This window comes from Capra hircus, chromosome 27 (genome assembly GCF_001704415.2).
Source record: "Capra hircus breed San Clemente chromosome 27, ASM170441v1, whole genome shotgun sequence".
NCBI lineage: Eukaryota > Metazoa > Chordata > Mammalia > Artiodactyla > Bovidae > Capra > Capra hircus.
The window spans coordinates 20,721,294-20,740,904 of record NC_030834.1 but is presented as its reverse complement, the minus strand read 5'-3'; the positions used below and the strand labels follow the sequence as shown (position 1 = coordinate 20,740,904).

The 19,611-nt window shown below is 43.8% G+C and overlaps 1 protein-coding gene and 1 non-coding gene across 4 annotated transcripts in view; one reads left to right on the top strand and one right to left on the bottom strand.

Moving 5' to 3' along the window:
- MFHAS1 (malignant fibrous histiocytoma amplified sequence 1) overlaps nucleotides 1-19,611 on the bottom strand; it is a 109,149-nt gene that overhangs the window by 16,934 nt on the left and 72,604 nt on the right. The gene's annotated exons all lie outside the window — the stretch shown is intronic.
- Nucleotides 2,121-2,192, top strand: TRNAC-GCA. Its single transcript has one exon. It is a non-coding gene; the product is annotated as a tRNA-Cys (tRNA).

Sequence of the window (19,611 nt, the reverse complement as noted above, 5' to 3'; positions counted from 1 at the left end):
GAAGTGTTAGTCGCTCACTTGTATCTGACTCTTTGAGGCCCCATGGACTGTAGCCGGCCAGGCTCTTCTGTCCATGGAATTATCTAGGTAAGAATCTGTAGCCAGTTGCCATGCCCTCTTCCAAGAGATCTTCCCGACCCAGGGATTGAACCCAAGTCTCCCACATTGCAGGCAGATTTTTTACCATCTGAGCCATGGGGAAGGCTATTTTGTAAAAGAGGAAGCTAATATGCAGGGAGGTTATGTGATGTACCTAGAGTCAAGCCTAGGCAGGGACTGACTGGGGAATGTGACCTGGGGAGCCCATCTCTGGGGCTCATCCCCCGCATCCCTGCAAGGTGGAGACTGCTGCTTTACTCCAGAACACATCTTTCCTAGAAAAGTAGTCCAAAAATGCTATTATTCAGTAATGAACTAAGTATTGACATATTTGTACTCTTATGAAAGACAACTATTTCCTGGTTTGAACATTTTAATATGGCTTTGAACAATATGAATCTAATGTAATTTGAGTTTCTTAACCGAGCTAAGGGCTTGCAGGAGACATAAGGGATGCAGGTTTGATCCCTGGGTCGGGAAGATACCCTGCAGGAGGGCATGGCAACCCACTCCAGTATTCTTGCCTGGAGAATCCCATGGGCCAAGAAGCCTGGGGGGCTATGGTTCATGGGGTCGTACAGAGGCAGACAATACTAAAATGGCTGAGCACGCACAACCAAACTAATATAAACACCAAATGACTGCAAAAGCTAATTTAGCATCATTAGCTTGTATCATGGATACATGGTATCTGACACCAGCTAGCAAAAGATCTCAAATTATAAAAAGGAAAATTAAAAACATAAACATTAAATGCTCTCGAAGTCATAAAATGAACCAAAGTAAAAGTATGTTACACCAGACTGAGCCTTGGAAGTCATCCAGTCCAAATACCACTTTATGAGTCAGAAGCTCTCTGAATTTAACAGATTTGCTCCGAATCCCACAGAGAGCTTTAAACCAACCAACTGACCGCGTACCATGGGGCTACAACTGTCCCAAGAGGATGTTCTGAACCACTCATGCCTGTTAACATCTCCACTCCTGGGCCGCCCTCCCCTGCTTCCTCACCTGATACTTTCAATTTCTACTTTCTGTCCCAAGGTTACTCCCAAGGCTTGAACCTAGACTGGAGATCTCTGGCTTCCCCTGAGAACTCTCTCCCGGTTAAAATTTTCACACAGGCTTGGCTCCTTCTGCCTGCAGCTGCCTAAGAGCCCAGGATAACAAATGCAGACAGTAAGCCCCCACCCTGGCTTCCCCGATTTCTCAGTGGTGAAGAATCCACCTGTAATATAGGAGATGCGGGTTCGATACCTGGGTCTGGAAGATCCCCTGGAGGAGGAAATGACGACCCATTCCAATATTCTTGCCTGAAAAACCCCATGGTCAGAGGAGCATGGTGGGCTACACTCCTAAGAAAGGGTTGCAAAGAGTCGGACACGACTGAAATTCTGAGCCCACAGGGCACAGACCCCTGCCCCAGGCTGTGGTTCCTGCACGGCTGGCTTCCTTCCTGGGGGTACTGTAGGTTTTGGTGAGAAGACCAGCTTGCCAGAGAATTTGAAATAACTTCCAGTTGACTGTTAAGCACTGGCTATCAGCTTCTCTAAACCAAGAGCTTTATGCTCCCCGCCCCAGATTTCCAGACTCACAAAGGTCTAGGTAACTGGTTTTGCTTGGGTCCTACCCCAGCAGTGCTCCCAGCCATTGAAACAGTTGGAAAGTTGAAGGCATCAAGAAATTTCATGCATATGAAAAATTCACTTGAACTGTGGAAGACAGAGCAAGAAACAGAATCGCTCACAAGCTCCAGGACACATGTGCACTCAAATAAGCTACTGTATGGGGCCAGGATTCTGAGGATTTAAGAAATGTGCCCAGTTGCTAAAGTAAGAAAGTAAGAAAAATAGCCTTTTCCTCCCCACTAAAAAACCCCCCAAACTAATCAATAATACAGAGAGTGGTTCCTAATGTGTTAGCTACTTAAAATAGAAGCTAATCGGCTCAAATTTCTGTAACACAAACTTGATTTTCAAACAAAAGCAGGGCTATTGGTTGAGCATCTAATTAGTGGGGCTTCTCTGATAGCTCAGTTGGTAAAGAATCTGCCTGCAATGCAGGAGACCCAGGTTCGATTCCTGGTCAGAAAGGTCTGCTGGGGAAAGGAAAGGCTACCCACTCCAGTATTCTGGCCTGGACAATTCCATGGACTAATATAGTCCATGGGGTTGCAAAGAATTGGATACGACTGAGCGACTTTCACTTTAGGGAGATCTTACAGTGTGAGGAGGGCAGGGATACAGGAGTCTAATGCCAGGACCTTGAGGGGGCGGGTTCAGGCATTAGAGAGAATCAAGCACATGAAAGAAGAACGATGTACTTACTGTGTGTGCCCCAAAGGGTTATGAGATGCTAGAGAATGAATGTGAAGGACAGACTAATAAGAAGGACAGAAGGACAGTCCTGATTTGCAGGACTGGAAAAGACCTGGAAGTGTGGCGATTTTAGATTCATGATGCATCTGTTACTGCTAGCAAACGCTAATAAAAAGAAACTCCAAAGTTGGTGGGAACTGCAAAATGAAATGTTATGTTCACAGAAAGTGTGTTACCAATAGAGTAAGGAGAAATATACATGTGACCTGGTATATTTCCATTTTTAGGGATTTGCTTCAAGAAATGTTATGTTCACAGAAAGTGTGTTACCAATAGAGTAAGGAGAAATATACATGTGACCTGGTATATTTCCATTTTTAGGGATTTGCTTCAAGAAATGTTATGTTCACAGAAAGTGTGTTACCAATAGAGTAAGGAGAAATATACATGTGACCTGGTATATTTCCATTTTTAGGGATTTGCTTCAAGGAATCAGTCTTTATTTCTGGCAAAAATTATACAATGACTGTTCATAGCAACACTGTTTATATAACAGTGAAAACCTGGTAACCGTCTCAAATGTTCAACAAAGAGGAAATGATCAAAAATTATGACACAATTCAGCAGACAGAATTCTCTGTAGTCATATGAAACAGTGAAAACTTGGTAACCGTCTCAAATATTCAATGAAGGGGAGATGATTATGACTCAGTTCAGAAGACAGGATTCTCTGTAGTCAATACAAACAGACTGATATTTCTATGTGGAAAGTAAATTTGAAAGTGCATTCTCATTAGAAACATAAGCTGATAAGGAACACAAATGGATTTGGAGTGAAATGGGTCATTCAGGCCTAAAGGTCCTCAGGTAATTCATTTTTATGCTTGAGTCAGTTAAGAAAAAGACTAAGTGTGCTTCACGCTGATGGGAGGTGCCAGCTTTAAATGCTGGTGCTTTCTCCTCTGTGGGCAATTTTCTATTCATGTAGGGTCTTCATACAGTCTTCCTGAAGAAGCAGAAATCTGGCCAGATCAGTAGACCACTGCATCCACTGAGGCTAAAGTCTACGGTCTCTCAGTGACCATTAAAGTTATGAAAAGCTATTCTTAATTACTCTGTCTCAAGACTTCTGGTGTTAAAATGCTACAGAACTCTCATCAGCTGTTTTTCCCCCGTGAAAGGATAGAAAATCAAGTTTTATTATGACTTACCTTTAAACAACAGGAGATAAGTGAAATGAGCTTGTCTTTTTTCTGCTTATCATCAGAATTCACAAATATTGGCACATTAAGCAAAATACTGAAAGTGTATCACTCTGACGACCCAAACCACAATATTTCAAAATGCCCAAACCTGTCTTTTACCATGCAAATAAAACCCGTTTCCTGATCCAGGAAGTTCTGAGTTATGAACATCCCTCAAAACAGAAAAAGTGGTCTGGAAATTTTAAAATAGGCAATTATATAGGTTCTATTAAACAAGGAATTATCTAGATTTCGAAGCCTCTTTGAGCTGGAATAGTCTAAATTTCACTCCTCCACCGCCCAAAGTCCACTGCTGTCTTTTAATTAAACGTGACTCTGGATGAGGTGCAATGATACACAAATACATGTTCCCACATCCCCTCAGGGCAAAGGCAGCATCCTCAGAAACCAATGAGCAGGAAGGCTCCCACTGTGCAAGTGCACAGAGTTATCAGAGAAGCAAAAATGGGAGAACTCCACGGTCACTTTTATATGGAAGACGAGAGCCAGAGAAAAATAAAAGGACATCTCGTCTTAAAACAGAATAAAACCTAGAAAGTATATACACAGGAGGAGTAAAAAAGTAAGTTAGTGCAGCCACTATGGAAAACAGTATAGAGGTTCCTCAAAAAATTAAAAATAGAACTACCCTATGATTCCATATTTACAATTACACTCCTGGGTATGTATCTGGGAAAACACTAATTTGAAAAGATACATGCACCTAATTTTCATAGCAGCAATGTTTATAATGGCTAAGATGTGAAAGCAACCCAGGAGCCCATCACCAGCTAACTGGATAAAGAAGATTTAGCGTATACACACAATGGAATGTTAGTTGATCATAACAAAGAATGGAACGTTGCCATTTGGAGCAACATCAGTGGACCTAGCAAATATTATGCTTTGTGAAATAAGTCAGAGAATGAACAACAAATACTGTATGATACTACTTATATGTGGAATCTAAAAAACACAAACAAATGTATATAGCAAAACAGAAACACTCCCAGGTTCAGAAAACAAATTAGTGGTTACCAGAGGGAAGAGGGAAGGGGGAGGGACAATTTAAGAGTAGGAGATTAATAGATACAAAATAATATACAGAAAATAGATAAGCAACAAGGATATACTGTAAGCCCTGGGAATTATAGCCATTATCTCATAATTACATATAATGGAGTATAATCTAAAAAATGAATCTCTACACTGTATACCTGAAACTAACATAGATTGTAAATCAAGTGCACTTGAATAAAAACATAAAAACATGCCACTGTGCACACTCAAGAGCATGAGAAAAGGGAGCAGAAGCAATCTCGATACCTGTTGGTTCCCACTAAACCAGCTTTTGCAGGTCTGGCTGCCTGATTCTGTCTCAGGGGAGGGTCCCCAGGGCTGAGCCTCCTCACAGCACTGTGGCTGGGAAGTTCCAGGTGGGCCACTGCTCCGAAGAAAGAGAGTTGGTTGTACATTTTGGTAGTCCTGATTTTTAAAAAAATCCATTGTGATGATGAATTAATGACTTTTTAAGAAGAGAAACTGACACGTAGGAAGTAACACAGTGAGTCCATGTCAAGAGCAGCAACAGACCTGGTCCCTCTATCCCCAAGCCCAGGACTGGACCCATCACCAGCCAACATCTTTATCACAAGGTAAAAACCAGGCACAGCTATGGAAACATGCTTTTCCCAACTTCTGAAAGTACCTTAAATGGCCATTTTATAATAGCCAATTGGAACAAATGGAAAAAAAAGTTTTAAAACCAAGTGATTTAGGTCACGAAATGTCACTGAATGTGGTCTTTTCTATCATATTTAAATGAAAGGTGAAATTTATAAGTAAATTTAAAATCAGAATGAATTAAAGGTAATGTGGCTTTGGAACTGTTTTTGGAAATCTTAACATAACCTTTAAGTATACAGGAGACACAATAACTTAACAGGCAGGAAAGACTTTACTGGCAAAAGAAATCTTGGTATAAATTAGATATGAAACAGAAGAGGAAAATTTATGTCCTAGGTCTGGTTCTGCTACTAAGTTCACCATTCATTCAACAGGTACACAACCACCACCAACTAATACGAGACAGGCAGCACCAGAGACTCTAAGAGAACAACGGGGAATAAGGTAGACAGCGGCCCCTGATTTCATAAAGCTTAGAGTCTAGGAGGAAGACTGGTAAGAAAAAAACTGCATAACTATTTAAAACCTCATTACACAGATCATTAAAACAGGGTAATGAGAGAGAGACTGGGTTGCCTGAGATGCCTCTCCGAGTTGGTGACGTTAAAGCTGAAATCTGAATGAGGAGGAGAATCAAACCATGGGAAGAACATTCCAGGCAGAGGAAACCATTAATGCAAAATCATGAAAGTAGGAAGATGCTTGGTTGCCCAGAGAAGAGTCTAGATTGTGGGGTGAAGGAGAAGCATGACAAGAGGAGGAAGGAAGGGAGTGAGGCCCAGACACTGGGGACTCAGCAGACCAGGGGGAAATGTTTGGACTTTATTCTAAGTGGTAAAGAGCCATGGTGAAAGTTTTAAGTGCAAGGAGATCAGCCGTGGGTGTTCTTTGGAAGGAATGATGCTAAAGCTGAAACTCCAGTACTTTGGCCACCTTGTGTGAAGAGTTGACTCATTGGAAAAGACTCTGATGCTGGGAGGGACTGTGGGCAGGAGGAGAAGGGGACGACAGAGGATGAGATGGCTGCATGGCATCACCGACTCGATGGACGTGAGTTTGAGTGAACTCCGGGAGTTGGTGATGGACAGGGAGGCCTGGTGTGCTGTGGTTCATGGGGTCGCAAAGAGTCGGACACGACTGAGTGACTGAACTGAACTGAATGGCATCTGATCTGAGAAGATCACTCTGGCTGCTGTGTAAGGACAGCAAAATGATGGCAGGGGGACTCAAGGAGGCTCACAGATGAGCCCAGGGGAGAGGTGGTAGAGGCCTGGTCTGGAGAGGAGCCCGCAGAGATGGAGAGACTGCTGTATTCTGTAGGCAGTCAGCAGAACTTCCGATGACTTGGATGTGGAGGTAAGAGGCAGAGAATAACCAAGGATAATTCCAAATCTTTGGTCTGGGAAGGTGACAGCTGGTGGTGCTACTTGTGAGACTGAGAGAGAAGTGACTTGTGGGAAGGAGAGAAATTAGGAGCTCTCCTTTAGTCAAGTTAGATCTGACTGTTAGACAAACATGGTAATATATAATAAGTGTGCAACTACTTGTTCAACTCTGGACTTTGGGGGAAAGGTTAAGGCTGGAGGTAGAGATTCTGCAGAAATCAGCAAACATGCGATCGGTGAAGGCATGAAAGTGAATGGGGTCACCCAGGAAAGTGAGTACATAGAGAAGCAAAAGGAACTGGAGACGGAGCCTGGGGTGCTCCTAGCTGATGGCTGAGAGAAGAGAAGCCAGCCAGGAACTGCCACAAGGCAGGAGAACGTGGCTTCACAAAAGAAACCAGACCCCTTCAAGAAAAGGGGGTGACCAGCTGTACCAAATTCTGCTGGGTGGACAAGCAAAGGAACAACAGACATGGGGCCACTGGGTTTGGAGGTGACCGGAGCCTTTGACAGAAGGTGGGGACGGGTGTGTGACTGAAGAGGCCTGGGGAAAGAATGGGAGGTGGAAATGGGGTCCACAGCCAGCAACAATTTTCTAAGAAGCTGTGAGTTATGTTGTACTTCCCACACCCAAAAAACAGAACTGAGGAGATGGCCTTGTTCATCTCTGAGTTTCTTCCAGCTCTAAGGCTCTGTGTCTGATTACTAAAGTGAACAGGTGCGTAGATGGAGCAGTGAGTGAGCGAAAGATCACAAGGCTTAGAGGACAAAAAAGAGAAAGGAGCCCAGCACAAAGGCCTTGGAGGCCAACGTGATGAACTGCAAATGAAGCAACTGGCAAGGGGTTAGCCTCTAAAATATACAAACAGCTCATGTAGCTCAATATAAAAAACAACCCAATCAAAACATGGTGGCTCAGAGGTTAAAGCGTCTGCCTGCAATGCAGGAGACCTGGGTTCGATCCCTGGGTCGGGAAGATCCCCTGGAGAAGAAAATGGCAACCCACTCCAATATTCTTGCCTGGAGAATCCCATGGACAGAGGAGCCTGGTGGGCTACAGTCCACGGGGTCGCAAAGAGTCAGACATAACTGAGCGACTTCACTTTCACTTTCTAAGGAGACATCTCAACAAAGAAGACATACAGATGGCCAAAAAGCCCATGAAAAGATACACAACATCACTAATTATTAGAGCAACGCAAGTCAAAACTATTAATACAATGAGGTATCCCCCTCACATCAGTCAGATTGGCCATCATCAAAAAATCTACAAAACAGTAAATGCTAGAGAGGGTGTGGAGAAAAGGGAACCTTTCTACACTGTTGGTGGGAATGTAAATTGGTATAGCCACTATGGAGAACAGTATGGAATTTCCTTAAAAACTAAAAATAGAACTACCCTATCACCCAGCAGTCCCACTCCTGCACTTACACCCAGATAAAACCATAATTGCAAAAGATAACATGCACCCCAGTGCTTACTGCAGCACTATTTACAACAGCCAAGACATGGAAGCGATTTAAATGTCCACTGACAGAGGAGTAGCTAAAGAAGATGTGGTACATATATACAATGGACTATTACTGCCATAAAAAAATAATGCCATTTGTAGTAACATGCATGGACCTAGAGACTGTCACACATAGTGAAGTCAGAGTAAGACAACGTCATATCACATATATAATCTAAAAAAAAAATAGTACAAATGAACTTATTCACAAAACAGAGGCAGTTACAGATGTAGAAACAAACTTATGATTACTGGGGGGGAAGGATAAACTGGAAGTTTGGGATTAACATGTATACTCTATTGTATAAAGATAATTAATAAGGACCTACTGTATAGCACAGGGAACTCTACTCAATACTCTAACACTCTATATGGGAAGAGAATATAAAAAACAGTAAATATGTAAACTGGTTCACTTTGCTATACACCTGAAACTAACACAACATTGTAAATCAATGATACGCCAATAAAAATTTAAAAAGACAAAAATAAATCAGTCTAAAGCACTTTAACCACAGCAATCACCTCAGTATATATGAAACTGCTGATTGCAGAGAAATGATACAAAGCAGTTTGGTTCTGGAATTAGCCTTAGTTCCGATCTTGGCTAAGAGTTACTGGCTCTATGGTTCAGCCTACCCAGGAGACAGAAACCACAGACTAAGGTTTAATATAAATAATTATTAACCTATTACAAGGGATTCACTACCAAGGGGAAAGAGAATTCTAAAGAATATGCCAAGGCTGAGGGAGAAGAGCCAAGGAAGAAGGGCTTGGGCATGGGGGAGCCCCCGGCCACGCCAAGAGTCAGACCTCATGAGCTGGGGTGGGGTGGGGTGCAGCCCCTGGGTCTCCCCTGGGTCGGGGAGAAGACCGCTGGGCTGCCCAGGCCAGACTAGTTCACAGTCAGACGGCTGAAGCCAGCAGCGGACTGTCCTCTGGGTGCTGACAAAATTCCCCAGGAAGCTGTCTTGTGGGGGAAGGTGGGGAGCATGCTGTTGAAATGAGGCTAGATGGGGGCGCCAACTGGAGTCCCTGAAAAGCTGCCCTCACTGGGTGCTGCTGAGTTAATGAGAAAGCCAGCTAGGCCACCCTCAAAATGCTCTGGGGAGGTCCCCTGGGAATTACTGCTGAACTCATCAGGAAATTGGGGTACCCCTAGATTCAGCAGGCGTCTTTCTGCTCAGTCACAGGGAGGTCAGCTGGGGTGCCCACAGCTCTTGCCTGGCACCTGGCCATACCGTGTACTCTTAGGGCACTCTGAGACTCCAAGAAGGGTTCCCTAAACTTTAGGGATTCTGCGTTCCTCCCGTGAACACTTTGCTTTTGGCTCAATTTGTTCCTCTTGGAAATATGTCAGACTGATCGGACCACTTAATAATCGGACACATCCTAAGTTATGAATTCCGAAGGCAGCTGCAAAAAGTCACACCATCAGACATGTGAATCTCTTCCAGAACTGTTTTCATTTCACCATTTAGTCATGTCATTCTTCAAAATGTCAAAACCCAATGAGTTCTAGGCAAGTTAACAGTGTAAAGGCATTTCTGTCTCCAAGATCTGTTGCATTCTCAAGTTCAGTTTTGATTCTTAATGCTGGGACTTTGTTTTTAAAAAATCACTCAGAAATGCCCTTCTGTGCTTTGAAGCTTTGGGGACAATTTTAAAGTCTTATCATTAAGAGAGTACAACCTACAACAAGCCTACAGAAGCAGGCCAGCTGGGGTTCTTAGAGATGACCTTGAACTACAGGTACAAACTCAGTACCTACCTTCAGCAAGTTTTCATGGCCTGTCATTAGGCTGCCCTGAACAAATAAAATTTCAACAATTCAGCTTCTTCCCAGCACCCTCCAAGCTGGTAACAGCGGTGACGGTTACAGGCAGAAAGAAAGACAAAGACCACGCTGCTGATGCCTTCTTTGACGTATTCAATTCAATAAAAATGATGCTAACCTGTGAAGCCCTCAGACACTCCTGATGAGTAATTCAATGGAAGCCAAGCCTCCCCCTGCAAAGCGGGGCACAGATGACGCACACTTTGAATTTTTCCTTTTTCTGCTCAGTGTTCCCCTGGGAGCAGACAAACCCAGCCTTTCCTTGTTTAACCCAATTTGGGACAGAAGATGATTGTCCTCATAGTTATGTTTGCTTTTAATTACATAAAGCTTTTTGTTTGAGGGACAGAAGGAGGTGACTAAGCGTCTTGGGTATGCTCCACTATGAAGAATGGCATTTGGTTCCACTAAGAAGAATGGCATTTGGTCCAAGGCGCCTCCTGGATGGATCATCACACAGGTCTCTTCTGGATCAGAACAGCTGGGACCTCAGATCAAGCATTTGGCAGAAGTTCAACCAAGGAGGGAAAAAAAAACTGCTGACAAAATTTCTTTGCAGATCTTCTTCCCTCACATCACAAGTGTACACTTCCTCTTAATGTCTTTTTTTCCTTCTTCTTCATTTTTATGTTTTTATTTGCACACATGCTACCCTCTGCACCATTCTTCCTCACACTCAGAACTTTGAAATTCCCACTTCTATTCCGCCCCCTGCCATTTCCATTACTTGTAGTGAAACAAGACACCCCATCCTCTCCTCCTCCTCCAGGATGTTTTTCTGTCTAGACTCTCTCCACCTGCTGATAGAGTCCTAGGGTCCCCAGGGAGTTTTCTTGCCCAAGTGTCCACCCCAGCATTGGGACAAGATGCCTGGGAGAAACTTGGAGAAAGTTCCCTTTTGAAGTGCAAGGCCCCATCAGACACATATTCCTGGGGGCCAGGATAAACATCCTGGGACAGCAGGTGAATGTGGCTCCCATGGCAATTATTAATATGTAGAAAAATTCCTGCAGAGAGGTTGCCAGAATCTGGAGTTTGGAAAGAGCAAAAAATAGTGAAATAAAAGATTGACATATCACAGAAAATGGGCCAAAGAACTAAACAGACATTTCTCCAAAGAAGACATACAGATGGCTAACAAGCACGTGAAAAGATGCTCAACATCACTCATTATCAGAGAAATACAAATCAAAACCACAATGAGGTACCATCTCACTCCGGTCAGAATGGCTGCTATCCCAAAGTCTACAAACAATAAATGCTGGAGAGGGTGTGGAGAAAAGGGAACCCTCTTACACTGTTGGTGGGAATGCAAACTAGTAAAGTCACTATGGAGAACAGTGTGGAGATTCCTTAAAAAACTGGAAACAGAACTGCCATATGACTCAGCAATCCCACTGCTGGGCATACACACCAAGGAAACCAGAATTGAAAGATACACATGTACCCAATGTTCATTGCAGCACTGTTTACAATAGCCAGGACATGGAAGCAACATAGATGTCCACTGGCAGATGAACGGATAAGAAAGCTGTGGTACATATACACAATGGAGTATTACTCAGCCATTAAAAAGAATACATTTGAATCAGTTCTAATGAGGTGGATGAAACTGGAGCCTATTATACAGAGTGAAGTAAGTCAGAAAGAAAAACACCAAGACAGTATATTAATGCATGTATATGGAATTTAGAAAGATGGTAACGATGATCCTGTATATACGCGAGACAGCAAAAGAGACACAGATGTAAAGAACAGTCTTTTGGACTCTGGGGGGGAAGGCGAGGGTGGGATGATTTGAGAGAACAGCACTGAAACATGTATATTATCATATGTGAAACAGATTGCCAGTCCAGGTTTGATGCATGATACAGGGTGCTCGGGGCTGGTGCACTGGGATGACCCAGAGGGATGGGATGAGGAGGGAGGTGGGAGAGGGGTTCAGGATGGGGAACACATGTACACCCATGGCTGATTTATGTCAACATATGGCAAAAACCACTACAATATTGTAAAGTAATTAGCCTCCAATTAAATAAATTAAAAAAAAATTTTTTTAAGATAGATTTATATCAGTGTTCTGTACACTGGCGGTTGTCAATAACTTCATCATGTCCAGACTAGCCCAGACAATGTGCTTCCCTGGTGGCTGAGTGGTAAAGAATCTGCCTGCCAATGCAGGAGATGGGTTTGATCCCTGGGTTGGGAAGGTCTCCTGGAGGAGGGAATGGCAACCCACTCCAGTATTTTTGCCTGGGAAATCCCATGGAGAGAGGAGCCTGGCAGGCTAGAGTCCATGAGGTCGCAAGAGTAGGGCACGACTTAGTGACTAAACAACAGTGACAACAGACAAATCATGATATCACAAGAGCAAGGGATGCTGCCTTTAGATTCTGTACAAGATTTCTCTAGAATGTCTGAAAACAAATCATGCTGTAGCCTAGAAACATAGAACCATGAGGCACCACTTGAAGCTTAAAGGAAGTGGTTTCAGGACAAGAAAGCCATCATATCGATGTGAAACATGCCTGAAACACTCACCACCCTCAAATAAGGTGAAGAAAAACAAATACTGTCTGATGTCACTCATGGGGAATATAAAAACCTAATAAGCAAAAACAAATGAACAAATCAAACTAAACAAAAACAAACTTATAGATACAGAGAAGAGAACAGTGGCTCCCAGGAGGGAAAGGATGAGGTCGGGGGAATCAAAAAGGATTCTGAACTGTGGTGTTGGAGAAGACACTTGAGAGTCCCTTGGACTACAAGGAGACCCAACCAGTCCATCCTAAAGGAGATCAGTCCTGGGTGTTCATTGGAAGGACTGATGTTGAAGCTGAAACTCCAATATTTTGGCCACCTGACGCAAAGAGCTGACTCATTTGAAAAGACCCTGATGTTGGGAAAGATTGAAGGCAGAAGGAGAAGGGGACGGCAGAGGATGAGATGGTTGGATGGCATCACCGACTCAACGGACATGAGTTTGGGTAAACTCTGGGAGTTGGTGATGGACAGGGAGGCCTGGCGTGCTGCGGTTCAAGGGGTCGCAAAGAGTTGGACACGACTGAGCGACTGAACTGAACTGAAATGGATGGTGATGGATGGAAACTGAGTTTTTGGTGGTGAGCACACTGTAGGGTAGACAGAAGTAGAAATATAATGTTGTACAAATGAAACTTTCATAATGTTACAGATGAGAGTTACATCAATAAAAAAGTGAAAACTCACTACCCTTGAAAAGTGGCATGGGCTGGTCCAAAAAGGTGTGGACAGATCCATGCAAGTATCTGTAAATCAATAATGGACACACTGTGAAAAGGTCAAGTTTCCGACACTAAAGTTTCAGAGAACAGCTAAGACCTTCCACACTCTATATTCTTAGTGACGACAGAAGAAATAGTGAACTAATCATTCACATACATACAGATATCTCACTGGAGTTATGATCTGGAGTTAACTGATCAGCTGCTGGCTCAGCTTGAGCTGCTGTATAAATGGCCTTATGTATAAGCACATCCTCCAACAAAATGCACGCCAGGACTTACACTACCCTCTCCTGACCTTTGAGCCATGTCAAAGCTGACCCAGGGTACAGGGACCCATTGCCCTGCCCGATCCTGCACTCAGTCATTCCGATACCCTGGTCCTCAGACTTGTGTGCTGGCCACTTGGCTCCATCAGCATTGCTAAGGGTTTATATAAATACAAATCCACCCAAGAAAGGAAAAATATTTCCCCTTTTCCTGCTTTGGATAAAGTTCTAGCAGACTTGGCTGAGGATTAGACATGCTTCAGAGATCAAAGTGCGCTAAGGGGAGGAGAGGGAGACGAGGAACGGAGCCCAGACCCAGCTCTGGCCTGCCTGCTCTCAAGATACAAGTCAGGATCATAAAAAGCCCCCACGCTGCTGGGCTGGAGTGCTTTCAAAAGGTGACTCTTTATTTGGATAGCCTGTCACCTACTTCTTCCTGGAAACGGTTCCAGGCTCAGAGGAGTGAGTGCAGACAGTTTCATAAAAGCCTTCAGACGAAAACGGTTTCCTTCCAACTTGAGTTCTCCCCTCATCTGAAAAGGGGAGGAACCTTTAGGACCTGAACTGAAATCTGAAACAGTGGCCAGGCTGCCTTGTCGAAGTCAACCTGGTTTTGAAGAACAAAGGGAGCAATCTGAAGTTCTGAAGAACAGTCGGAAACTGTATCTTACCTTCACATCTCTGAAGGAAGATGACAAGAATTCCTGCAAATTCATTTTTTCTTTGGAGAAAGGGAGGGGCAGGCGGAATGAATTTCTCTGGGTGAGGAGGGTGCTGAGAAGCCTCTAAAGGGGCCTGAAAGACCCCACAAACTAGAGTCAGACCCACAGAGCCTAGAAGGAACCTTGAAATTCTTCCACCTCCTTACTTTGCACATGAATATCACCCACTTGTATAAACAAACACTACCAGAAAGTGGTCCAGCCAGACCCTCTTCCAACATCAGCTTTTCTTTATCTACTCCCCCGACCCATGATTCATTCCCAGAAGATCCAGCCTGGACTTGAGTCTGTTTTAAACAAACAAAAAGCACCTCTGGCATTGTGAAAAGTGTTACATCACAAGACCAGTGGCAGCCGAGCCCTCATCTCTAACCTCTTCAAAGTTGTAACTGTGAGCAAGAAAGAATTCTTATTCAATTAAGTCTATTTTTTCTTATCTTTCAGGTACACCTTCCAGCAGGTGGGTGCAGCCGGCTTCCAAATGAAGCCTCAGTGAAGCCAAAAGAACATAATCAAGAAAATGTTAATGTCCATTAGAAAGTAAGGGACCCCCAAACAGGACGGCTTCATCAGGGCAAAGAGCCACTTCCGGGGGCAGCTCAGTCTATGTGGAAACTCCCAGCAACCTGGCCACTTGCCCAGCCACCATCTCAGGTCACCTTCAGTCCTGGCTTCTTGCCTGAATATCACACTGAGATCTGACTACCTATTAAACACTGTCACTTGGACACTAATGTGTCTAAAATAAAACTCTTGATTCCCACTGGCCCCATGATCCACCAAGTTACTCCTTTTCCAAGCTTCCCCATGTCTGTGAACATCCAATCTGTTCTTTGTTTACTTTGAAAAAAGTACATGGACTCCTTTATATCTCTCCTTTTCTCTCACCACCACACACTGAATACATCGGCACATCCCATTGCTCTAGCTTCAAACCCATCTATCTGACCATTTCATCAGCTCCCTGGTCCATGTCATCATCAGCCTGCATGTGAGATACTCTCCTAGCTGAGTTCCTGACCCCACAGTCTGTTCCCCACTGAAGCCAGAGGGATTCCCACACAATGCACATCACACCATGTTACTCATCTGCTCAGACTCTCTGCCCGCTTTGTCATTCACACATCTACAGGGTCCTGCGTCCTCTGCTCCTTTCTCTTGCCCCTCCTCATCCTGCTCTAGCCTCATGGCCTCCTTGCAAAGCACATTCCCACCTCAGGACCCCGTTTTAACCACTTAGGTCCCCAACCAGCCTCCCCACACCCCATACATGCTTCATTCAGGTCTCTGCTCAAAAAGAGACTTCCTGACCACCCTGTACAAACAGCATCATCCCCACTCCCACCACCTCCTGGTCACCCACATCCCATCTCCTGCTTTATTTTCCATATGGTACTTCTGTCCACCTGACATTCTGGTTGATGGTGTGTCTACTCTACTAGAGTGTAGGCATCACTAGAATATGGGGATTTCTCCTGTTTGTTATTGGATCCAAGCATCCGGAGAAATGCCCAGCCTGCAGCAGGCCTGAGACAGATGATAAATAACTGAATCCATCATTTGATGAGTCCATAAATGGACAGCCTATTCAGGTGGCTACCCAAGCTCCCTCAGGTCTGTGGTTCCGAACCTGACGCTGGTGTGGCACACAAGTCAGGCCGCCGGGGCCACAGTCTACACCTTCTTCTTCCCAAGGGAACACAGAGGCCCAGCTGGGCTGGTGTGCAGACTCCTGGGCACATCACTGCCCCCTCCACACGGAGAGTTTGGTGCAGAACCCAGAAGCGCTGCACTCCTCTGGAACTCAGTCTGCTTTCCATCCTACCTGGTTCTCACATCTTTGACAAACTAAAATCATGCCAAAGTTAAGATCCATTTTTCTAATGCCAACATCTTGAATTGTCTTGTAAATTTTGAGAATTACGACTCAGAGACTCTTTAGGGCAGGGGTCCCCAAACTCAAGCAGCTAATGTCTGATGCTCTGAGGTGGAGCTGACATAACAATAATAGAAATAAAGTGCACAATAAATGTAATGCACTTAAGTCATCCTGAAACCACCCCTTGCAACCCCAGTCTGTGGAAAAATTGTCTTGCATGAAACTGGACCCTGATACCAGAAAGGTTGGGGACCATTGCTCTAGGGAAACTGGTGAGGCTAAAAATGCTCTCTTCTGAATTATAGTTGGAAATGGGTTATTTAGAAAGTGGGGGTGGGGAATAGGGAAGTAGACGTGGCACAAGTTATTTAGTGCTCTGAGTGAGGGGTAGGAGGAGACCACAGTGGAAATAAGATCTAAGCACCCCCACTGGTTTCCACAGTCTGAGATCATCTGCTCACACACATGCGCTGATCAGCATCTGCCTGTTCTCCAGGGAACCCTCAGAGGTCTCTCTCCTCTCTAGTCTTCTGTCCTCTAAACTACTCATCCTGTGCTCCTTCATTCAGGGGTTCAGCCTCAGCTCCCCCTCTCTGCACCACAGCCTGGGCACTCTCAAGGCTCTAGGCTGGAACAATTGTTTGTTCCCCAGGATTCAAGATCGTTGTCCTTTGTCATCTGGTGCTCAGGGTCTCGAATATCATGATTTTATACATTTGGGTTGGGTTCTTTTCCAAGTACAAGAGTAAATACAGTCTCTGTTACTCTACCTTAGCTGCAAGTGAAAGTATGGTCATTAAGTTTGAAAGTGCTTTTGATACCGTAAATAAAATAGTTTCTTTCAAAATGGTAAACCCATCACCAAAGTTAACGACTTATGCTCTTCCAAAGACACTGAATGAAAAGATAAGACACATGAGGAGGAAAGATTTGCAAAGCATAAATCTAATAAAAGGATTTGTATTCTGAATATATAAAGAACTCTAAAAACACAGTAAGAAGATAACCCAATTTAAAAAGGGGGAGGAAGCAAAAGTCTGAATGACATTACTCCAGACAAGCTGCACCAATGATAAATAAACACATGGAAAGATGCTCAATGTCATTAATCATTAGGGAAATGCAACCAAACCAGAAGACCACATCTATGAGGGTGACGAAATGAAAAAGGCTGACCACACCAAGCATTAGTGAGGGTATAGAGGAACTGGGACTCTCAGACACTGCTGATGGCATTTCTTGAAAAGCTGAATACACCTACCATGTGATCCAGCTATTCACTCTTCAAGTTTTCCCCAAGAGAAAAGCATAAATCCAATGAAAATTTACATGTAAATGTTCATAGCAGCTTCATCTGAACTAGTCAAAAGCCAGGATCAACCCAAATGTCCATTAAAGGTAAGCAGATGATGAACTGTTGTATATCCATACAATGGAATACTGATCAGCTATAAAAAATACTGGATATACTGTGTATGTCCAGCCATACTGGATGGATACACTGCGTATATCCAGCTATATTGGATGGATACACTGCGTATATCCAGCTATACTGGATGGATACACTGTGTATATCCAGCTATACTGGATGGATATACACAACTGGATCATCTATACACAACATAGATGAATCTGAAAATAACTGTGCTGAGTAAAAGAAGGTCCTTCCCTGGTGGCTCAGCAGTAAAGAATCCACCTGCAATGCAGGAGACTTGGGTTTGATCACTGAGTTGGGAAGATCCTCTGGATAAGAAAATGGCAACCCACTGCAGTATTCTTGCCTGGGAAATCCCATGCACAGAGGAACCTGGCGGGCCCTGGGGTTGCAGTGTTGGACATGACTGGTGGTTGCCTGGGGTGAGGGTGGAGGTCAGGAAGGGACAGGAGTGAACAAGTGGACACTCCTGAGGAAGGTGGGTTTGTCCATTATCTTGACTGTGGTGATAGTTTAATGGGTACATACACATCTCAAAACTTATCAAATGGTATACTTACAAACTGTGCATTTTACTGTATGCTAATTACATCTCAACTATGTCTCAATTTAAAAAAAAAAAAGCAAAAACAAACCCTATGAGTTAACTAAAAACCCAAACTATCACTAAGAAATACCCACTGGTGTTACAGCATAACCACCCTCACCCCCTCAAAAATGAAATGCTCGACAGATTCTGGGAAGGGTAAACTTCATTTAACTGTATCTTCCATGACGTTCAAGCTGAAAACCCAGGGAATCTCAGATCAACTCCATAAAAGGTGGAAGTGTTACATAAGCACACATTTTTTGGCTGAGACTCTTTTTTCAGCTTTTATGATTGTTTCACATGTGCCTCACACTGTGATATTTGTAAAATGAAAAAGTATATTCTTTTAGATGAAACTCACACTGAAGCCATACACAATCACATAGAAAGTTCTAATAGTAATAATAGTAGATACTATCTAATACCCGGTAATAATTGGCAGGTGACACCACCTACCAATGGCTATTAAGTTAGTAGATCAAAGTAGCTAAACATCATCAATGGTTGCAAACTTTCAGGAAGTAGCAGTAGCATGGAAACACCCCAGTGTCAGTTGCAGGGGCATAGACATGTAAGAGCTGACCCTCGTGACAGGGTAAGTCAGGGTAAACCTACCCCCATCCACTTCTGACCAACTAGAGAGCTGTAAGCTTGGCTTCCTCTTCTGTCTCAGGAAGTCACTCTCTGCCTATTGCATGCTTTGGAGTACTATTAGAGGTGAGATATAAGCTTTTGTTCATCCAATGCTATCCCACCAAACTTCCATAAGACAAGGCTAAGGAGAAGAGGACATCAGGACACTGGATCCTTTCAATCTTTTATAATTTTTTTTAATGTGGACCATTTTTAAAGTCTTTATATTTGTCACAGTACTGCTTCTGTTGTTTATGTTCTTGTTTTAGGGCCATGAGGCAATGTGGGATCTTAACTCCCTGACCAGGGATCGAACCCACATCACTGGCATTGGAAGGTGAAGTCTTAACCACTGGGCTACCAGGGAAGTCCCTCCTTTCAGCCTTGAAGCACAAAGTAATCTAGTGATTGACTCATACTGCTGCTGCTGCTAAGTCACGTCAGTCGTGTCCGACTCTGTGCGACCCCATAGACGGCAGCCCACCAGGCTCCCCCGTCCCTGGGATTCTCCAGGCAAGAACACTGGAGTGGGTTGCCATTTCCTTCTCCAATGCATGAAAGTGAAAAGTGAAAGGGAAGTCGCTCAGTTGTGTTTGACTCCTAGCGTCCCCATGGACTACAGCCTACCAGGCTCCTCCATAACATTAGCTCAAAAGAGTACCATCTAATCTCCATCAAGTGGAAATTACACCACTTTTGATAATGAACAGAAAAATGAACAAGTACCACAATAAGCTC